At 49.3% G+C, this 21,001-nt stretch overlaps 1 protein-coding gene across 3 annotated transcripts in view; it reads right to left on the bottom strand.

Moving 5' to 3' along the window:
* Positions 1 to 21,001, bottom strand: part of CORO2A (coronin 2A) — a 75,161-nt gene that overhangs the window by 51,544 nt on the left and 2,616 nt on the right. The window contains exon 1 of one of the 3 annotated variants that reach the window (XM_064291687.1): positions 3,224 to 4,386. The exons of 1 other annotated variant lie outside the window; for it this stretch is intronic. The gene's annotated coding sequence lies outside the window, so the exon portion shown is untranslated. Of the gene's footprint in view, positions 1 to 3,190; positions 4,387 to 21,001 lie in introns of those variants that run through there. One more of the 3 variants, XM_064291686.1, reaches the window with a different exon arrangement.

Here is a 21,001-nt window from a genome sequence, read left to right as displayed (position 1 = left end):
TGTCAGGGTTTTAATCCCAGCTCTAAACTGCTGTGTCTAACACAGGAGCCCCTAGGTCACATGTGACTTATTTTTTATTATTCTGTTTTATTGTGGTTTAAGTGAAAGCTTACATCTCAACTCAGTTTCTCATACAAAAACTTATACACACATTGTTATATGACTCTAGTTGCCCTCCTTACAATGTGACAGCACACTCCTTCTCACTACCATGTATTTACCGTGTCCATTCAACCAGCTCCTGTACCCCTCTGCCTTCTCATCTCACCTCCAGACAGGAGCTGCCCACATAGTCTCATATGTCTACTTGAGCTAAGAAGCACACTCCTCACCACTATCATTTTATGTCTTATAGTCCAGTCTAATCTTTGTCTGAAGGGTTGTCTTTGAGAATGGTTTTAATTTGGGGCTAACAGAGAGTCCAGGGGCCATGACCTCTGAGGTCCCTCTAGTCTCAGACCATTAAGTCTGGTCTTTTTACTGGAATTTGAGGTCTGCATCCCACTCTTCTCCTGCTCCATCAGGGATTCTCTGTCGTGTTCCCTGTTAGGACAGTCATTGGTGGTAGCCAGGCAAAGTCTAGTTCTTCTGGTTTCAGGCTGATGGAGTCTCTGATTTATGTGGCCCTTTCTGTCCCTTGGGCCCAAATTTTCCTTGTGTCTTTGGTGTTCTTCTTTCTCCTTTGCTCCAGGTGGGTTGAGACCAATTGATGCATCTTAGATTGCCACTTACTAGCGTTTAAGACCCCAGACGCCACTCACCAAAGTGGGATGCAGAATGTTTTCTTATTACACTTTGTTATGCCAATTGACCTAGCTGTTCCCTGAAATCATCCTACATGACTTCTAAACTTAAACCAGGGCTTTGACCCAGTTCCTTCCCGTTGGAACCTCTGCTGAAAATATGCATTTCTAACAAGTTCCCAGGACATAAGAATCAGCTGGGGTCTTGTTAAAATGTGTAGATTCTGATTCAGTACATCTGGGGTGGAAATGCAAATTCTCAGCAGGGATTCAAAGCCCTGATTTAAATTTAAATTTAATTAAATTAAAAATTCAGTTCCTCAGTCACAGTAGCCACAGTTCAAGTGCTCAATAGCCACACGTGGCTGCTGGGTCCCCTACTGGACAGTGCAGTTATAGAACATTGCCATCGCTGCAGAAAGCTCTGTGCGCAGTGATGCTCTATCACTTGCTACCTGTGTGACTTTGGGCAAGTTACTTAATGACTATTTCCTCACCAGTCCATACCAAGCCTGTTGCTGTCGAGTCGATTCTGACTCGATAGTGACCCTATAAGACAGAGTAGAACTGCCCCAAAGCAGCCTGAGCCCTTAGCCACCAAAGCTCCTCCTCACCATGAAACCAGGCAAAATAGCAAACAACAAGCAAAATAGCTAACACTTATATTGCTTACTGTAAGTTAAATATGTTCCGTGTATTAACTCAACCTTCGTAGCAATCCTGTAAGTACTATGATTACCCCATTTTTAGAAAACAGGCACAGAGAGGTTAAGTAACTAGCTCAAGATCACACAGCTAGTGGGCAGCTGAGCTAGAATTTGAGGCCGAGTCGTTCAACCTAGGGACCACACTCTCTCACAGGGCTGCTCTGACGACTGAGGGAGAGTTCACACAGCAATTGGAGTGAGGCTTGGTGCATACTTAGTGCTCAACAAATGTTTATTATTAAGATTGTTGTGTTTACGATGTTTTCAGGACACTAGGATCTGGTTCAGTAAATGAGAGGTCCACGCTGAAGGCCCAACATTTGGGGTATCTGAGTAAAAATCTAAAACCTGGTGTTTTTCTGACACGCGATGCTCACCATAGTGATGGAAGGAACAGACTCACACATGTAAAGAGCTAATAATCTTATCCCTGCTGGTCAAGAAGGATCTGATGGAGCCTTGGTGGTGCAGTGGTTAAAGCGACCGGCAGCTAACTGAAAGGTCAGTGATTGGAACGCACCGGCCACTCTATAGGAGAAATATGTGGCAGCCTGCTTCTGTAAAGATTTACAGCCTGTGGAAGCCCTTTGGGGCAGTTCTACTGTATCCTATAGGGTCGCTATGAGTCAGAATCGACTCAATAAAGAAAGTGTATTTGTGCACCTCTCTGGGCAGGACTCTCTGGGGTGGAGGCAGAGCCCTAGCTCTGCCTTGGTGCTGAGGGGTCTGGGGTTCTTGGAGGGCAGGTGGGGGAGGCGAAAGGCAGGGGAAGCCCCTTGGTTTTCTCCATCGGCAGGGCCCCAGCAGGAAGGCAGACACGCTGCTGCCTGGGACCTTCCACCAGGCCTGTACACCTGAGCCATATCATCCGTGCAAGCAGAGGCACCCTGCAGCCAGCAGATAAAAATAGCCCTGTCCCAGGTTCTCCATGCCATCCCCTCCCAGCCTCTGCCCAATCTTTCCCTCCTCCAACTCTCCCGTCCTGGTCTAGCACAGATGCTTCCCTGCAGGCCCACAGGAAATACAGAAAGGCTGATTAAGTCAGAGAGCCTCTTTCCTCCTGATGCAATTAGGCTGGGGGAGCACCTCCTCCTGTCATCTGACACTGCCCAGGCCCAGGGCCCCTCCCAAGATGTCTGATCAACTCCTGCCCTCCCTCAAGCGCCACCGAAGCCTCGGTGCCTTGTCTCTCAGTGAGGGTCTTGACTTGGTTTCTCCCCCACTCTACCTCCAGGTCTCCTATCCTGTCCCCGCAGCACCGCAGCCTCCTTCCTCCCACCCCTCCCATCCATCCTGGATCTGACCCTTTTCCCTGAAGGCTCCACTCTGTCCTCAGGAGAAAGCCCTCTGCTGCCTTGGGTTTTGAGGCCCTGGCCTTCCCCTATCTCTTCCTCTTCACCTCTACAGACCTGCCCTCTGAGCCAAACTGGTTTATCTGCTCTCCCTTGTTAGAGAGACTTACAGTGACCCCCGTGTGACACAGTAGAACTGTCCCATACGGATTTCTAAGCTGTAATCTTTATGGAGACAAATCACTAGGTCTTTCTCCTGCTGAGCTGCTAGATGAGTTCAAACTGCCAACATTTCTGTTAGCAGCGAGTGCTTAATCTTTGCACCACCAGGACTCCTTCAAAGCTCTGCCCTCAGTGCATCATATTTTTTCAGACTCCCCCATCTTTGCTCACACCCCATTCTCTCTGCCTAAAACCAATTCAGCTCAGATAAGAACATGCACTTAGCTGATCTCCTAGAACGCCCCTTCCTCTCATCCACCTTCCTGGGCTCAGCTCAAATGGTAGATCTGGTGAATGGATCACATCTCCACGGAGCCTTCTTGGCTCAGCAGCCTGAGCAGTCTCTCCTTCCTATGAGGTGCTCATCTGGATATCTAGGGAGGTAGCCAAGTGCGGAGAAAAGAGGAAGTACCATGTTTAAATCCTGGATCCTCATTGCTAAATGTCTCTGAGCCTCAGCATTCTAGTCTGTAAAAGGGTTACCATAATATCTAACTCATGGGATCTTGAGAAGGATTAAATGAGATAATGTATGTAAAATACCAAGCACATGCATGTCTGGTACAAAGTAGTTCAGCTGGTGGAGTTCCTTTCTTTCTCCCTGTGTTTCTCCCTCCTTCCTTCTGTCTTCCTTCCCTCCATACATCTCTCTATCCGTCCGTCCATCCATCCATCCATCCACCCATATATACATGCATCAATCCATTCACCTACATACCCATCCATCCATCCATCCAGGCATCCATCCATCCATCCATCCAACCATCCATAGCAACGTCAGCCCAAAATGGTCCTTCCCTTCTGCTTTGTCCATATACAGACCAGATCCCACAGGCAGGTACACGGGGGAGAGCAACCTGGCTCCTGGTTTATACCTCCTTCTCCAGCCACCAGCCTCTCCCAAATCCCTCCTCTGGGTACTAGAAGCCAAGGGGCCAGGACTGATACTTTAACAGCAAGTGTGCTGGCCAGGCTCAAGTCTTAAATCTGACAATCATTTGCTGTGTGCCCTTAGGCAAATCCTATCCCTCTTTGGTTTTCTGTTTTTCCACCTATAAAATGGTAATACTCCACCCCGCCCACCTGTGAAGATGATCCACTGAGGGCTGTATGGCCGGCATGCGGCAGACACCGCATGGGACCCATGAAGGTGGCGGAGCTGTGTGCCTGTCAGCTATTCCAGTCTTGACTCTCTGGAGACACATAACAGAATTTCTTCCTATTTATTTCCCACATCAAGCCCTGACCAAAACTCCAGGCAGATTTATTACCCCACAATCTCCTTATCTGGGAGTTTCGGGAGACAAGGGTCAAAGGCCTCTATGAGGCCGAAAATCTGGCAGCTTCACTTTCTGCTCACCACCTGCTCCCTGGCACAGAGCCTCTAGATCTGTCTTTGGACAGAGAGGTAAACTGAGGCCCAGAGCAGAGAGTAGCTTGCTCAAAGTCACACAGTGAGTGGGAAGCAGCCCTGGGGGTGGGCACCCGGCTAGGAATCTGTACAGTCTATAGGCAGTGGGTCCCTGACACAGACCACAAACCACCCTTCTGCCTCCCTGTTGCAGGAACCTGGAGTCCAGCATCAGTTCTACCAGTGCCACTGGTGCCCTCTCTGGGCTGTTGAGAGACAAGGATGACCCTGATGGGGCGTCTGCCCCTCAGGAGCTCAGAATGATGGCAAAGGCCGGCCTGTAAGCAGCGAGCTCAGATCAGTGTGAACAGAGCTCAGAATGATGGCAAAGGCGGCCTGAAGCTGCAGGCTTTAGCAGAGAGATCAAAACCTGGGGAGCCAGGGAGGGCTTCTGGGAAGAGGTGTCTGAGCTAAGGCTTAAAGCTGAGTAGAGCAACCACAACGCAGAAGTGAAACAAGGGCGTTCCAGGAGGAAGTTGCTGCGCTTGGCAACGCCTGGAGGACCCACCCTGCGTGATGCACGGAGGGGGCGGGGGACCATGGCGGGGTGGTGAGGGAAATAGAGGCACACCAAGTCCAGTTGGGCTGGCATTGGGGCAAATGCCGGGAGCAATTAGGGTTGGGAATTTCTAGGTAGGGCAGAAGGTTAACATGCTCTGCTGTGAACTGAAAGGCTGGTGTTAGGCTGGGGGTCTGAATCCAACAAAGGCATCTCGGAAGAAAGACCTGGCGATCTACTTCCAAACACCTGCCACTGAAAACCCAGTGGAGCACAGTCCTACTCGGAGTCAGAATCGATCCCACGGCAACTAGCTAAGGAGATTTGCAGCTGGAAAGGCAGGCAGGTGAGGGCTCTCAGCAACAGCCCAGGGAGCTGTTGCTGCAGACAATGGAGAGTGGTGGAAGGTTGTGACCAGGGACATGGCATGGTCAGAGCTGAAGTGATTTTAGCCTCTGCAACGACGTAGTGAGAACATCTGGCCTCGGAAAGTATTTTCTCTCCTCCACTTTGGGCTTGTACCTAAGGAAGAAAGAACAAGGGGTTTCCTTTCATGCCCAGCTCCGATTGGCCAGAAGGGCTGCCAGAGCCCTGTGAGGAGGAGGAGAAGGAAGAGGAGGCCTCTGAGGCCTTGTGTGGGCTGGGGAGGTGGAGCATGATGTATGAGGGATGGCATCCTGGGCGCCAGAATAGAGAGAAGCACACAGAGCTTTGGCTCTGCTGACCAGAAGTCAGGGTTCCAGCTGCTGCTACAAATCTCAGCTCTATGAAGAGGAACAGGGGGGACCCTGACCCTGTAGGCTCATTCCTGTGCCACATCTCAGCAGCTTTTTTTTTTAATTAGAAAATAGTTTCCTTCTATCACCCAGCTCATTTACGATGAAAAGAATCCGTATGACTGAGGCCCTGCAGACGCAGAGACAGCCCCACAGTTTTCCGAGCTGGGCTCCACATGCAGGAGGGGGATGAGCAATTCCCCTCTGCCCCTCCCTCACCTGTTTACCTACACAAAGATGAAGTGCTGCTGCTCTGCCTTAATCAACTCCCCAGATGGGGTATGTGGCAATGGGCAGGGGAGGACACCAGGCCACCTTCTCCCTGTTCCCAGCCTCCCTGAGCTCTGCCCATCGTTCCTTCAAGCTGGGCTGTAGACCAGCCAGGGCAGGAGCCCCAAGGAGAAGTGGGCAACAGGCCCAAGGGATTCTCCTGCTCAAATTCTGAGTACCAGCAGCCAGGTTTGTGAGGACAAAAGGAGCACGGGAAAGATGTCAGTGCCCCAGTCTGAAGAGGTACATCTGCCCCAAGACAGGTTGCTATTATTGGAGACCGCATCTCATTTACATATGTTTGCAAGATGCTCGGGCAGTGGATCTCCAAACTAAGAGTGAATCAGAATCACCTGGAGGGCCTTAACTGTTAAAACCCAGATTGTGGGCCTCACCCCAGAGCTTCTGATTCGTAGGTCTGGGGTAAAGCCTGAGAATCTGCATTTCTAACAAGCCGACAGGTGACGATGATGCCGCTCGTCTGGGGACCACATTTTGAGACCCACTCCTCCATGATTTACAAAGTCCATCCCATTCACTGTTCATGGACTGGGTAGAGTTATCCCCATTTCAAAGCTGCAGCAAGTGGCGCTGGGCTCAGAGTGGTGGAGCCGTGAGCACACAACCCCTTCCCAACTCAGGCCAGCAGGGGCTATGATCCCTTGCTTCCTTTCTCTCAAATATTCTTACGTTTATAGTCAAACATTTCTTTACATTCAAACATACATCTGGGCTCTAAGACCAGCACTCAAGAACCTGGTGAGTGTTCCCATGACAACTTCAGCAAGCAGCACTGTGCAGGGGGCTAAGAACACGCTTCGGAGCCAGGCAGACCCGGATACGAATCTAGACCCACTCACCTTCTCTAAGTCTTGGCACCATGCGTGCATCAACCTCTGGCTGGGTTGCTGGGAGATGAGGCAAGGAGAGAGCTGAGCAGATGCTTAGCCTTGGACGTAGTAAGTTCTCAATAGATGGGCACAGACTAGGGTCAGGCATCTTGGTCCATCGCCTGGCTTAAGCCCTCACTGAGTTATTCGGGGAAAGATACTAAACTTCTCTGTGCCTCAGTTTCCTCATCTGTAAACTGGGGTCAGTAATAGGCCCCACCTTATAGCGGAGTTGTAAGGATTCTGTGAGTGTATTCATGTAAAATTCCTGGGAATAGTGCCCGGCATGGGGACAGCCATGTGTTAGCTATTTTTGTTAGTCTCCTATGGACCTAAAGTATGGCCGTTTCCATTTAGTATGATATTTTAACACTGGACATACACTCTTCATTAATACATGCAAGCAAAAACATTCAAGAATGGAGTAGCCTACTATGAACTCAAAATTTAAAAAGAAACAGCAGCACCTAGGTATCACTGGAGAGCTTTCCTGCACTCCTTCAGTGGGCGCCATCTCTGCTTCCACGATGGTTTCCTGTGGCGCTCCCATTCCTTTCTAGCCCTTCCTGACCCATGGACTTGGAATTGGTTCCTGAGGAGGCTTCCGGGCTTGAGGAGGAGGCCAGGTTGTTCCCCCATGACTGTTGGCACTTTCACACTCCTAGCTCGTCAGGGCCTTCCCTGCCTAGGCCTCCAGAGATTGGGCCCTGTGGGATGAGGACGCCCTGCCATTTTCCCCTCAAGCCTAGAGCCTCGCCTTCCTTCTTCAGAACATGTGCAGAACATGGCCTTCAGCCTGGACAACCTCCTCCCAAGCGGAAGGGCGGCTCCTTGAACAGACTTCCCTCTGGCAGGATGTCCTATCTAAGCTTGCTCCAGCTACTCCCGGTGAAGGAAGAACTCCTGAGGGAACAGTCCCCTCACTAACCAGTGCTGTCTCCAACTTGGGCTTCAGCCAGGAGCCTTGCTCTGGAGAGGGTGAATGCACAGATATTCTGAGACCAAAGGCCAACTCCAGTGCTGCTTTGCCCACACTCACTACGTGACCCTGTGCAAACCATTCCCTCTCTGGGCCCAGTGCCCCAATCCACACATTAAGAACGAGTGGCCCCGTTCTGTCACCCTCCTGAGGCTTTAGGGAGGCTCTGAAGGGAGAACAGAGGCCAAGGTGCTCTGCTTATTATTACATGCTATGATCAGGTTGAGAGGCTGCCTGCTGCCCCACCACACTCTAACAGGAGAATGTGAGCAGGTCAGTCAACATCTCTAGGCCTCAGGTATTCTCCTCTGTAAAATGGGGATGATGATAAGTGAGTTAATATTCTCAAGCACTTAGAACACTGCCCGGTGCATGGTAAACACAAAATAAGTATTGTTAAATAAGTAAATTCAGAATAAGTAAAAGTAATTTTTATTGAGTACTCACTCTGAGTCAGGCACAGTTCTAAGCTGTTTACCTGTATTACTGGATTTAAATGAAAATTTAGCAACAATGAGTAAGGACTTCAAACAGGGGCTTAGAGATTCCTCCAGAGTACACAGCACCCATGTTCCTCTATTTCTTCTCAAAGTGGCAATACCTAAAGATTTGGGGGGAATCTGTGCTGGCACCTACCAATACCCCTTAGCCTAATAAAAACTCAAATAGCCTAGTGTCCTTCCCCACCCTGAGTGCTGACTTAGAATCTAAAGCTCAGCTAATTCTTAGCCAGACCCCTAATGCCCTCTCTCACATGGTCTTATTATATCTGGGAGCAAGAGACAGCTACAATACCCCAGCATTGCCCAGAGTCAGTTCTCTGTCCTCCTTTCCACACCACGTACCATTCTGGTCATGGGCAGCTCACCCCTTCCAGGGACAGAAGAGCTCAACCGTTACAGGCTTCCTTCCTTCCTTCTACCAAACGGAAATCTACAATTTCCCCACTGGTGTGTCTTTATCCTTGGAGCTCACAAACCACATCCGATGCCTCTGCACGAGACAACCCTTCAGGGAGCTGAGGCCCCTGACTATGTGCCCCTGTGAAAGCTCTGCTCCAGGTTGGGGAGGTTCTTGCGTGACTCAGTTTCCCATCTTCTCCTCATAATGCTCCAACTCGTCACCATCCCTCACCCAGTTTGGAGCCCAGACCATATTCAAACTCTCCAGATAGGGGCTGAGAATCACCCAGGAGAGCAGGTCCCCAGAGGAATCCCAGAAAAGTAGCACAGGCTAGACCCTGAGAGATCATGGGGCCCAGAAGGGGAAACTGAGTCAGCATGCCAGGGGCCACCCACACAGGGCACAGCCAGGAACAGGATCCAGGTCTCTGGCCTCTCAGCCCAGGGCTGTCCTCCAAGACACGGAACAAAGTTTCCTTTTATCCTGTGCCTGGAAACAGCACCAAATATTTTTGTTCCTTATCTGTGTTGTTGTAAGTAACAGTGGAAACTCATTTTCCAAGGGACAAATTCCATGGATGGCTGGGGAGGAAAGGCCTTGGAAGGGGGAGGTCAGAGGTCATTCATCATACCTGGTGTTGGGGCTCAGCTCTTTAAAAGTAGGCTGTGTTTCTCCAGAGTGGTTTAGGCTGGGAAAGACGGGGCTCCTCAGGGCCAGGAGACGGGGCAGGCCTCAGGTAGAAAACCCACAGAGCACCAGCAGCCTCACCATGAAGGGTCAGCTGGAGCACATCAACTCAACTCCATTTTCCAAATCCCTAGTCAGAGACAGCCCTCCTCACTCATGTACCAGGCTCTGTGGGACCAGAGGTAGCCATGGGTCTCTAACCTGGGGATAGGTAGAAAAGTGGAGAAATCACACCCCACCTGAGCAAAGCTTGATCAGAAGCCTGGTGGTGCATTAGGGGTGGCAGCAGAATGGAAAAGGCCAGGAGGTACAGCAGTGGGCTCCAAACTGTTTTGATCATTCACTCCTTCCAAAAAGATAGAAATTCAGTTTGCCCCACAGTATTTTATGGATTAACACCAGCAAAAGCTGGAATCTAGTAAGGCAGAAACCAGCCACAGAAGGAAAACTCAAATATTTTCTACTGATAGAGAACAATAGAAAAGTGTTAAGATTGCACCCTGTCAAAGGCGGAAAACTTGCGAGACTTGAAAAAACAAGGCAGTCCCGCTGAGTTCGGCTCTCACTGGTTTCCCTGTATTATCTACAAGTAACCATCATCAGAGGAGCCCTGGGTGCCCAGTGGTTAAAGCACTTGGTTGCTGATCAAAAGGTTGGTGGTGGGAACCCACTGGTCACTCTGTGGGAGAAAGATGTGGCAGTCTGCTTCCACAAAGAATTACAGCCTTGGAAACCCTATGGGGCAGTTGTGCTCTGTCCCACAGTATCACTGTGAGTCAGAAACGACTCTATGGCAATGGGTTTTTTTTGGGTAACCATCATCAGTAGCCTAAAGGCATAGCATATACAGAGAGCGAGAGTCATCATTAACCAGTACTGTAAAACTTTTTCCATATAGATATATTTTAAATAGTGTCCCCCCCAAGTCAAAAAAAGGCTTGGGCTGACTTACTGTCAGACTTGATTAGCTTGTCATTGTTTTCTCTTTGTCTTGTGGCCGATAAAGCAACCATGCTGGGAATTTAACTGTCAGTTCTCCCATTTTCTTGTCTGAATGTGCCAGCATTACTAGAATTACTAACAACCCACAGCTTTTTTTGCAAGAAACTTTTAAAACCACTTGCCCATTTTGTGAGGGTTAGTTTAGTTAAAAGGATCCCTGGTGGTGCAGCGTTTAAGCGCTCAGCTGCTAACTGAAAAGTCGGCGGTTCGAACCCATAAGCTGCTCTGAGGGAGAAAGAAGTGACAGCTTCCATAAAGATTATAGCCTTGGAAACTTTATGTGGAAGCTCTACTCTGTCCTATAAGGTCACTCTGAGTCAGAATCAGCTCAACGGCAATGGATATTACATTGGTATAGTTTAGTTAAAACTGGTTAATAAAATCTGCAAATCCAGTCAGGATGAATTACTCTGGACTAGTCAGGTTAATGCTGGCTGAAAGCAGGCAGCGGGCCATGTTTCCTGGGAGCCACTCTGCTTCACTCAGAAGTCCTGGTTTCCTCATCTGTAAAATGGGACTAGCAAATCTAGCTCTTGGGCTGTCACTTGAGTGTCCATGAGGTCCCGCTGCCATTGGCAGGCTGGGAAGTAACCCCTGAAGGCTATTACTGCTGTCCTTATACTCTGGAAGGTCCTAATTAGGGGGCTGGGATCTGGAGTGCTCCTGGGGCTCAAGGATTCTGCCACTGACCACCAGCCACAGCCCTGGGCACCGCAGGACTCAGAGCTCCTGCCGGCCAACAGGTCCCAGGGTGTGCCAGCCAGGGCCTGTCCTAGCAGTGGATAGCTGGCACATGGGTCCTGGGCTTTCTGTGCCAATGGCTCTGAAATCCGGCTGCTGTCTCTAAAACCCTATTCGCCCCACCCTGATCCTCCCCCTTTCCCAGGTCTTTTCTGCTTCCCCCAGGCTGTCCTTCTCATCTCGGACCCCCAGACCATACCACACTCTTTGCCGTTGAGCCAATTCTGCCTCATGGCAACTCCATGTGTTACAGAGTAGAACTGCTCCATAGGGTTTTCTTGGCTATAATCTTAAAGGAATCGGATCACCCGGACTTTCTTCTGTGGTACCGCTGAGTGGGTTCAAACTGCCAACCTTTAGCTCAGTTAGTTGAGTGCAAACTGTGCCCCTACTTGGCTACCATTACATGGCAGTATCTCCTATTCCAAAGCCTTCCTGTGGGATCAAATTCCTCAGTCCTACATTCAAAGCCACATCTGGTGGGAATGGGGGTGAGGAGGTACCAAAAGTGGGGGAGCGGTGTGATGGTGAGGAGAGAGTGAGGGGAGAAGGGAGGGAGGGAGGTGAGCGGTCAGCCTGGGTGCGGGCAATAAGGGGGTACGTTTTCCATAGAGAACTTAAACACAATAATAAAACCAAATAGAGGTCTGACTTTTTCTTGTCATGGTGTGCCGGCAATTCTAATCAACGTCAGTGATAAAACACTCCTCCTGCCAAGGCTGGCCGCCTCCACCTCCTACTCTTGGTATCCGGCCAATATCTTAGACTATGCCCCTTATGATTAAGCCAAACCAGACCATACATTTACTGCACCCCAGATAGGCTCTGTATGTTTCCTCATCGTCAGCCCTTTGTGGGCGTTGCTTCCTTTGCCTATTGCTGCCTCCTCATCACGCTATATGTCCAGAGCTGCGGGGCTCAGCTTAGACCAATGCTCCCTCTCCAGGGAGTCTTCCCACACACATCAGCCATCCCCTAGTGGGCCACGATTCCCCTCCCAGGCCTCCTGACTCCCAGCCCAAGCTGCAGACTCAGCGGCACCAAGTTCTCATTCCCAAAGGCAGACCCAGGAAAGGAGCTGCCCTCTGGGATCTAGAACCCACAACATAGAAAACCATACAAGGACAGTCACTTTCCAGCTGTGTGACCTCAGGCAAGTCCCATGACCTCTTCGAGCCTCAGTGTCCCCTCTGTACAAGGACCACCTCAGCCCCAATGACCTCCTGTACTTGACCCTTTTTCCTGGTCACACCCTGAACTATGCCATCCTGTAAGAATGGTCCACCTGTTTTCAAAGTCACTAATTCCAGCTTCTCTTGCTGAGCACACCCTCCCCACCTTCAGCTTTCTGTCATCTGCAGCCCTTCATCAGTAACCCCCTGGATTAAAAAAAAAAAAAAAAACGGGTTCGGGCCCAAGAAGAGAGCCCTGGAGCGCACAACCAGAGACCCCCTCGGGATGACATTGCCCACTCAGCGGTGCCCAAATTTACCACCACATTTGAACGGAGCTTTTCTGAAAGACCAGCCCCGGACTGGTGTCTGGGCACACAACATCCACCGACCGTGGATGCCTGTTTCTCGTTCCCACAGGCCTGGGCTGTTCACTCCCGAGGTCTTCATCCCTGTGAGAACACTGAGCCACTGCACTCCTCTGCCCTGTCCCAGACATCTGCCCCTCCGTCTTCACTCTCTTCCCTTCCACCAGCTCCATGGCCCATACCGCACTCTTGTCAATGCCCTGAAATTCCTCGCCATGCTTTTTTCCACAGATCTGGCAAAACCCCAAAACTGGATGATCCTGGATATGTCAGCACTGCTGGGGGAAAAGTGAACAAAAACCAGCCCAGGGCAGGAGGGTTCAATGGGGTGAAGGCTCGACCCCACCAGCACCCCGCCCTTTGCAAGTCAGGCCTGGTGAAGGGCACTGCTGGGCAAGCCAGAACCCGGGGGTCCTCCAAGTGGCCTCCCTTCCTCCCCACCAAACCATATCATCACAAGTCTCACCCTGGCCCCACCCCATCTCCTAAAACCATTTGCTTATTCCATTTCTACTGCTACTACCATCCTCTCTCACCTGGTCATTTAGTCTCAGCTTCCTGCCTAGTATCCCAGCCAACCATTCTGCCCTCGATCTTCTAAAAATGCAAATCTAAAGCATGCCACTCCCTGACCCTTGAGCCAGGCCTACAGAATCAGCCCACACCACTTCTCCAGCCTTCCTGCCCTGGGACCAGAGCTGCAGAGCACAGTGCTTTTAATTCCTTCAAGGCCCATTTGCTCTAGCCTCAGGGCCTTTGCACAGGCTGTTTCTCCTGCCAGGTGTGCTCCCCTCCCACCCTAACCTGGTTCCCCACTACTCATCCTTCAGAGCTCAGCTCAAAAGTCCTTTCCCTAGAAGAGCCTTCCACAGTGACCCTGGAGGAGGCATGTTTCCACTCTGCACGCTCTTTCTCCTCTCCTCCAGGCATCTGCCCCAAGTTTGGTGAGACTCGATGACTACTGCCTACAAGGGCAGGGCCTGTGTCTGTTTTGCTCCATGCTATTTCCCTAGCACTGAGGCCTGTGCTTCACATAAGGAAAGTCATCGATACATGCACAAAGGACCCATTGAAAAATAACTTTTTAGGGAATGAATGAATGGGCCTGTCTAGGCAAGGCCACAGACCTGTGTGGGGCAGGTCCTGTGGCTTTTCTTGAGGACAGGCCACAGGCCAGGCTGCTCCTGGTCATGGTCATAACAAGTGTGAGGCTAAGGTCCCAGACAGCGGCTGTCAAAGCTCCTCCCTGCCCATTATCCTCCCGGCCTGCCTCCACACCTCCTCAGCTAGCTCACAGCATTAAGCATTTAATGACCAGTCCACCGGGGCCCTTCTGAGCTGGCGCATGTTTATGCTGCAGTATGGACATTCTCTTCTTTCCAGAAGCCAGGACTCTGGAGCCTTTTCTCTCTGGGACCGCATGTGGAAAAGCACTGAGATCTAAGCTACAGCAGGGTTCAAAATCCAGCTCTGCCTCTTGCTGGCTGTGTGGCCTGGTGAAAGCTATTTAACATCTGGGTCCTGTTTCCTTATCTGCAGTAAGAGGGTAAGAATATCTACCCAGGAGGTTTCTGTCAGGATTAAATGAGTGAATATATACTGAGAGTCTAGTGTGGAGTCTTCAACGTGTCATATTTTATTGGTCCTGAGACACAGTTTTTTATATTTTAACATCTCGGAAGCTGGGATGCAGCTTACAATCAGTTTAATTGCTTGCCATTTTTTCTTTCTTAATGGATTATAAAATAATGGCCCATCTCCCTCCCAGCAGAGGATGCCTTGCCCTCAGTGGAGTGGGCAGGAGCTCAGCTTCTTCACTTCCTTCCCAAAGAGGCTGGAGGCTCTGTGAGAGCCTCAAGGATGAAGAATCAAGACTGCACACCCCTGGGGGGGATGTGTGGGCTGAGGCCTGACATTGACCTGGAGCCCCAAAGCATCACTGCATCTGAAGCCCTCTCCCAGACATCTGCCCCTCTGTCTTCACTCTCTTCCCTCCTGCCAGCTCCGTGGCCCATACCTCACTCTTGTCAACACACTGAGATCCCTCGCCATGCTTTTTTCCACAGCATCTGGCAAAACCCCAACCTGCACCCCACTGGCCCTGTCCCCTCTGTCCCAGACCTGCTCAGAGAGTGCTCAAACACCAGCAGGACTCTCCCTCTCTGGCTCTGACCCCATGTTCCTACTGGGGCAGCCTGGTCACGATGCTGACTGTCCCAGGAAAGACTCCTAGAGCTGTCCTTCAGAGGTCCCCTGTCACTTCTCCTCCAGTGTGATGCCTGCATGAAGCCATCTCTGGACCCTGCCCTCAAGCACTTCTCCAACTTCTCTGCAAGGCCAGCACTGGGTGTCAGCCAGGCCTCCCCAGGTTCCCATGCTGTGTGTGCCTCCTTTCTCAAGCCCTCCCACCCAAGCCTGGTGATGTCAGACTGGCCCAGATATTATACTATCTGCATTGCAGTTATAACATGTATATATATGTATTTAGCTTCAAAATCCTTATATAAGTAAAATGGCTGTTGCATATAAAAATTTCAAAATGCACATCTGGATCAAAAGAGAAAGAAGGAAACCAAAGACTTAGAGAAGAAAGTAGTCTAAAGGACTAAGAGTTGATATGAACCACGGCCTCATCTACTCTGAGACCAGAAGAACTGGATGGTGCCTGGCTACCACTCCCGACGGTTCTGATCAAGGCCACAGACAGATCCCTATAGAATGGGAGAGAAATGTGGAACAGAATTCAAATTCTTAAGAAGTCCACACTTACTGGACCATTTGAAACTAGAGGACTTCCCAAGATTATTTCCCTGAGTTACACTTTTAAACCTACAACTGAAATTATCCCTTGACATTACCTTTTAGTTAATAACAGATTGGCTTATAAAATAAAGAATATCACTGGTGAGTAATGAGCTTCTTTAAGAAAAATCATCTATAGGAGACCAAATGGTCAAAAATTACTCTAAAGCAAAGATGAGAAGGTAAGGAGGCAGGGAAGCCAGAGTACTGGACATAGTACAATGAGAGCAGAGTAAATGAAACTGATGACACATTGTGAAAAATGTACCCAATATCAATGAATAACTGGTGTACAAATTGTTAAATGGGAACATAATTTGCTGTGTAAACTTTCTTTCACCTTCCAACCAACAACGAACCCGTTGCCACAGAGTCGATTCTGACTCACAGCAACTCTGCAAGACAGGGGAGAACTGCCCCATAGGGTTTCCGAGGAGTGCCTGGTGGATTTGAACTGCCAACTTTTTGGTTAGTAGGCATAGGTTTTAACCACTACACCACCAGGGTTTCCAACAAAATCAAATATTAATTTAAAAATTTTTCAAAATGCAGAAAAGACAAAAGAAAACAAAATCAAATTCTATCACTTAGTGATAATCAGGGTTAACAGCTCAATGTGTATCTGTCTGGATATTTTTCTTTACTCCCAAATGTGTAGATATATTCTTTTCTCACATTCAAACCCAAGCAGACTCATTCCATACATTCTGCTCTGTTACTTGCTTTTCAGTCACCAACCCATCACAGACCTCTCTCCACACTGACTGACTTGCCCTCATTCTCAGGGACCCCATGGTGCACCCTCATCCTCCATCCCGCACCTGACAGGTACCTATGGTCCCTCAGTCAGGTCCCTGGAAGCTTGATCCCACCCTTCTTTGTTGTGCACCCCAGAGCACCCAGGCCTCTGCCCTGGGTTGGGCACTGTAGGCTTCTGAAGTATCCCCTCTTTCATGGCTGTGACTGGATCATGGCTGCCTTCAGGGCGCTCCCTCCCAGAACCTTCCAAGCTAAGCCACACCCTGGCACAGAAATACTTTCAAGCCCTTAAATCAAGAGTGTGAGGTTAATGGCACCCTGTCCTTGCTGGATTTGATTGCAGGCCTTTCAAAACAGACCAGAAGTTCTCCTGACCCAGACACTGGCCTGGTATTTCCCTAACACCCAGGAGGTTTGAGAAATCACAATAAAGCAACAATGAACAGATGCTTATCATTTACAGTTCATAAAGTGCTTCCAAGGATCTCTGGTGGCACAGTGGTTAAAGTGCTTGGCTGCTAAGCAAAAGGTCAGCAGTTCAAACCTACCAGTGGTCCACGGAAGAAAACACCTGGCGATCTGCTCCCGTAAAGATTACAGCCAATAAGCTCCCTTAAAGATAAACCCTATGGGGCAATACTACTCTGTCCTACAGGGTCACTGTGAGTTGGAATTCACTCAATGGCATACAACAACAAAGTGCTTCCATAACCTCTATCAGATTTTGAGCCTCACAACAACCCTGTAAACTAGGCAGAGCACGTATTTATTACCCCCATATTATAGACGAAGAAACTGAGGCTCAGAGAGGTAGAGTAACTTGTCTAATGTCCTCTCTTTGTTTTCCTCCCCTTTCTTGTCCGAGCGACTCCAGACCCCAACAATAATCCAGCTCAGGCATCACCTTCTCCAAGGAGCCTTCCCTGACCCCCACTCTCACCACACACCAAGGGGCTACACGCCCCTCCTCTGAGTGCTCACAGCTCCTGAGCTTCCCTTTCACAGCAGTCAAGCTTTCCCACCAGGCTGTGAGCCCTGAAAGGCAGCAATGGTCTGGCTTATCTTTCTCTACAATTCCTAGCCATAGAAAGAGCTCGATGGTCGATGGTCGCTGGGGTGAAGAACATTCTGATTATCAGAGCAGGGAATATTCTCCCATTTTATGGATGAACACACTGAGGCATAGAGAAGGGACAGGACTCGCCTATAGCACACATCAGTGGCCGGGTCAGGCTTCGGACCAAGCTCTCCCACCTCAGAGGCGCGGGTTCTGTCTTTCCACTGTTCCCTTGTTGTCTGCAATCTTGGATTTCAAACCACTGCCTGAGGTTCATTTCCGTTTCCTTCTGCACTGGCTGGGCCCCACCTGGCCAGTTGTGAAGGTGAAGGGTGCAGGAGGGGGCTCTGGCTGGGGTGGACTCAATCCCCCAGCCTGGGCCAACACCCTGAGGCGGCCTTAGGAATAACAACAGTAGTTGGCCATTTATTGAGTACTTCCCACATGCCACGCCCTGTGCAAGCACTTCCATGCACGTCTGACTTCATTTGCAGCTAGTACCATTATGATGCCACTTTGCAGGTGGGGAGGGAAAGACCCTGGCCCAAAGCCACCCAGCGGTTGAGCTGGGGCCGAAAGCCAGAGCTCCCTCCCTGGCAGCAGATGCGGCCCCAGGAGTTTGCTGGCACCAGGGCTAGAAATAAACACACAGTCAGTGTACAGGAGACATGTCCCAGGGGGCCCACAGCCTTGGCAAAACCCCAGACTCTCTCTCTCCATCACCTGGCCACCTCCCACTCAGGGCTAGCTAGATGGCTGAGACCCTTGGACCCAAGGAACACAGGCCTACCCTGGCAATCCCCAGCATTCCCTGTGGGAGGGTCATGCCACCTACCAGTCCCCTGCAAGCTCCAGGCTCCAGGCCAGGCTGGAAGCAGCTGTCACATCAACCCAGCACAAGTTCTCGGTTCCCTATTTCTTCTTATTTGAATGAGAATTCACATATCAGCTCCATGCTGGCTGAGAGACACTGGGCAAGGTCCTGCCTTTCCCCATCTATGAAATGGTGGTAGAGGTAGGAGGGATGGGAGTGTGAGAGGACGAAGGGGTGGAAAGGGTGGGGGGATGTGTCTCAGTGGAACCCCCTATGCAGCATGACATGGTGATTAAGACCCTGGACACTGGAGCCAGATGACATGGGCTCAAGTATATGTTGCCAGTCACTGTGGGGCTCAGTGTTTTCATCTATAAAATAGGATAATAATAGAAAAGAGACCAAAAGTAAATACAGTGTCATGGATTGAATTGTGTCCCCCCAAAATACCTGCCAACTTGGCTAGGTCCTGATTCCCAGTATTGTATGATTATCCACCATTTTATGTGATTTTCCTATATGTTGTAAGTCTTATCTTTATGATGTAATGAGATGGATTAGTGGCAGCTATATTAATGAGATCTACAAGATTAGGTTTTGTCTTAAGTCAGTCTTTTTTGAGATATAAAAGAGAGAAGTGAGTAGTGGAGGGGGGGTGCTTCACACCACCAAGAAAGCAGTGCTGGGAGCAGAGTGTGTCCTTTGGACCTGTGCTTAGATATTCTCCCACACCACGGGAAGACTGATGACGAGGACCTTCCTCCAGAGCCCACAGAGACAGAAAGCATTCCCCTGGAGCCGGGGCCCTGAACTCGGACTTCTAGCCCACTGGACTGCGAGAGAATAAACTTCTCTTTGTTAAAACCACCCACTTGCGGTTTTTCTGTTATAGCAGCACTGGATGACTAAGACATACACTAAAATCTTTATATTATCTGAGATGAGGAAAGGAGAAGATATGGGTAATTTATTTTCTGCCTTTTTCTAAGTTCTAGATTTTCATCAAATATTTATAAAGGAAAAAATAGATATACTTTCTTTGTAAATTAACTTTATTGAGCTGTTATTTACGTAAATAAAATATACCCATTTTAAAAAATGGGAATAGTAATAGTACTTACTTTACAGGTTGTTATGAGGATTCTTGGGTTAATATATGTAAAATCTTACTGTTCCTGGCACATAAGAAATGCTATGTAAGTGTTTGTTAAACAAATAAACTTCTGGCTTCCTCTTCCTATTTGCCTGGCCTAGGACTCATCGCCCAAGCCCTACCATCAAGCTCTGTCGGACTTCTGCCCCCACATTCACCCACCTCGTTACCTCAGGCCTGGACTATTCCCACAGCATTCCCCTGCCTCCAATCCCCCCCTCAAGGAATCATGCTAACATTGCTCAAAAGCCGTCCATAGCTCCCTACCACCCTTGACTAAAAGCCCCAGCTTCTCTGTGTGACTGTGTTTCGGCAAGCTACTTAGCTTCTCTGTACAGTTGTTTTCTTAAATGAAAGATAAAACCACTAAAAACCCGTTGCTGTCGAATCGATTCCGACACATAACAACCCCATAGGGCAGAGTATAACTAACTGCCCCATAGGGTTTCCTAGGCTGTAATCTTTATGGGAGCAGGTCACCAGGTTCAAAGCACCAACCTTTCAGTTAGCAGCCCAGCACTTAATCGTTGTGCCACCAGGATTCCTTAAGTACTCAATAAAAGCTATTATTATTATTGGAAACCCTGGTGGCGTAGTGGTTAAGCGCTATAGCTGCTAACCAAAAGGTCAGCAGTTCGAATCCACCAGGTGCTTCTTGGAAACCCTATGAGGCAGTTCTACTCTGTCCTATAGGGTCGCCATGAGTTGGCATCGACTTCACGGCAATGGGTTTGGTTTGGTATTATTATTATTAGGATCTCTGGGTAGTGCAAATGTCCTCAGCTACTAACTGAAAGTTTGGAGGTTCAAGTCCATCCGGAGGTACCTCAGAAGAAAGACCTGGTAATCAACTTCTGCAAAAACCATGTTCCTGCATCCCTCCCCCTTGACCTCCCCAAGCTTATAATCACACTTTAGTCCCCACACCACCTTGCCCATTTCTCAATTACAGGAATGAACACATTGCTCTTTATATCTTTTTCTAGTTAGGCTGAACCAAATGAAAGTACCATTTTTTGTAAGTCAAAAACAGTTGGATATTGGCCATTTTACATGTTTTAACCTAATATATTTCCCACAGCAACCTGTGGGACCTGGGGATGTACCTCAGGGCCCTGTATATAGTAGGAATCCAATAAACGTCTGCCCACAGAAGTGAAGTCACCTACTCCTGGCCCTTCAGACAGGCCCTGTGACTGCAGAGCACCTCCAATCTGTTCTGAAGGAGGGAAGGCACAGACTACAGGCTTAAAACAAATAAACAGTTCTGCTGAATTACTTTCTGGTCCTCCTGAAAAACCTGTCCTCTGAGATTTGGTAGAGAAACAAAAACAAAAACACACCAAGCTATAAAACAAGCCAGCTTCTGGCTATTTGGAAATAGCAAAAGTTTACGGCTGAAACCCCTTCCCAGGAAGAAAGCTAGCTGCCTGTCTCTAAAAACAACAACCCACTGCCGTGAGTCGATTCCAACTCATAGCAACCCTACAGGACAGCCCCATAGGGTTGCCAAGGCTGAGAGACACTGGGTGAGGCCTTGCCTTTCCCCATGTGGGAGCAGACTGCCACATCTTTCTCCTGCGAGCAGCTGGTGGGTTTGAACAGTCAACCTTTCGGTTAGCAGCCTGCCTTTAAAAGGATTCATTTAATGACGGGGGAGCACGGCTGGAACACCGATCCTTCCAATAAAAGGCTTCAGTTATAATTGCCATGTCTAGAACACGGGTTGTCAGAGCTGAAAGAATTCAGCCATC

Source organism: Loxodonta africana, chromosome 9 (genome assembly GCF_030014295.1).
Source record: "Loxodonta africana isolate mLoxAfr1 chromosome 9, mLoxAfr1.hap2, whole genome shotgun sequence".
NCBI classification, from domain to species: domain Eukaryota; kingdom Metazoa; phylum Chordata; class Mammalia; order Proboscidea; family Elephantidae; genus Loxodonta; species Loxodonta africana.
The sequence above is the reverse complement of the archived record's forward strand: the minus strand, read 5'-3'. Positions and strand labels throughout refer to the sequence as shown.